General features: G+C 39.1%; 1 non-coding gene across 1 annotated transcript; it reads left to right on the top strand.

The window, feature by feature from the left end:
- Positions 1 to 949: 949 nt before the first annotated feature.
- Trnak-cuu lies at positions 950 to 1,022 on the top strand. Its single transcript has one exon. It is a non-coding gene; the product is annotated as a tRNA-Lys (tRNA).
- The last annotated feature ends 461 nt before the right edge of the window (positions 1,023 to 1,483 follow it).

Here is a 1,483-nt window from a genome sequence, read left to right as displayed (position 1 = left end):
ATAATATTGTCTGCTACAGATATTGAACCTAAATCCCTCACGGCTTCCCTTGATGTCCTGGGACTTTTGCGCAGTCTGGTTCAAACCATGCAAATAAATTTTGCAAAATGTTTGCACAGTAAAAAAAGGCAGAGCCTTTCTTATATCTTGTAAGGAAACCGCACCGAACTATATATAACAGGAATTTAAAGGACTGTGAAAGCAACAAAGATCACCTTTCAAAACTCATGTTTGCTGCTATTCAAAATACATTCCACAAGTCACAAATATATATGTACATATGTATTGAACGCGGCACCGCACTGTCGCATTTCATTACCTGCAACTGCACTTCACATTCAATTTCGTATCAAGGGAATTCCATTCCCGAAAATCATCTCTCATTTCTATTTCATCATTCATGAATCTCTACGAAGCTATTAGCACGACAGGTTTCCATTTCAACCCCATTTCCCATCATTGTTCACCAGGTCACTAACGCAAAATTTCCAACGAAAAAATCTCGAATTTTTCGATGGGAAATGCTAGTCAACGTCACCCCAGAGCGGAAAAGTGTCAACCGGGTGAAAATGAGCGACACTGGCATCTGGGCAAGTTGACAAATCCATTAAAGTGGCCAAGCGTATTTTTAAATAAAAAGGTAAATCATCCGCACACAACTCACAACTCCTCCAATAGAGAATTGTTTTGCCACCGGAGGGCACTGAACTTGGATGTTGGCTCCGTAATGCGTAATCAAGTTCAATGCCGACGTCCACGTTCATTAATTTCCATTTGAAGGCAATTTCGCTCAAATCCGAGTTGAGTCTGATAACAGTCGAGACTAATTTCAATCAATTTTTGATGATATGAAAGTGTATCAACGGAAGTTAATTTAGAAATTGAACGTTGAAAGTGGGATGATTGCACCGGTAACGGTGACTCATCCGCAAGGACATCGTATTCGTGTGCCCGGCTAGCTCAGTCGGTAGAGCATGAGACTCTTAATCTCAGGGTCGTGGGTTCGAGCCCCACGTTGGGCGAAGATTACTTTTTTTCAGTTAATTTGCGGAAGAAATAGAATTGAATATCAATAAAATGAATGAACTAATTCTTTTTTTATTTAAGGGCTTCCAATAAAACCTAATGTCCGGCTAACGCTACTTTTTCGTAAAATACATTTTAAACGTTTAAACGGCCTCACAAAATTCAGCTAACTCCACCGAGACAATTATTCATACGCAAAGGAGCTAACTCCCTAATGCGATTTTATCTAGATTTTCATAGTGTCTCTGGAAATTTAGTGCCCGTGAGTGGTCAAATTTACGCATAATTATTCTCAATAAACAAGTCGAGAAACCGGAACTGGACGCTTCAGCCATGAACGGTTTTGTGTATTTCTTTTATAAAGACATTTGAGTGTGTATTTGTCCCATTAGTACCTAGCATGTGATATATGCATTTTATGTGAGAATATCCACTTTCGCGTGATATTGACATTTAA

The sequence above is a fragment of the Hermetia illucens genome, chromosome 4 (genome assembly GCF_905115235.1).
Source record: "Hermetia illucens chromosome 4, iHerIll2.2.curated.20191125, whole genome shotgun sequence".
Lineage (NCBI taxonomy): Eukaryota > Metazoa > Arthropoda > Insecta > Diptera > Stratiomyidae > Hermetia > Hermetia illucens.
This window is presented reverse-complemented; position numbering and strand designations above follow the sequence as displayed.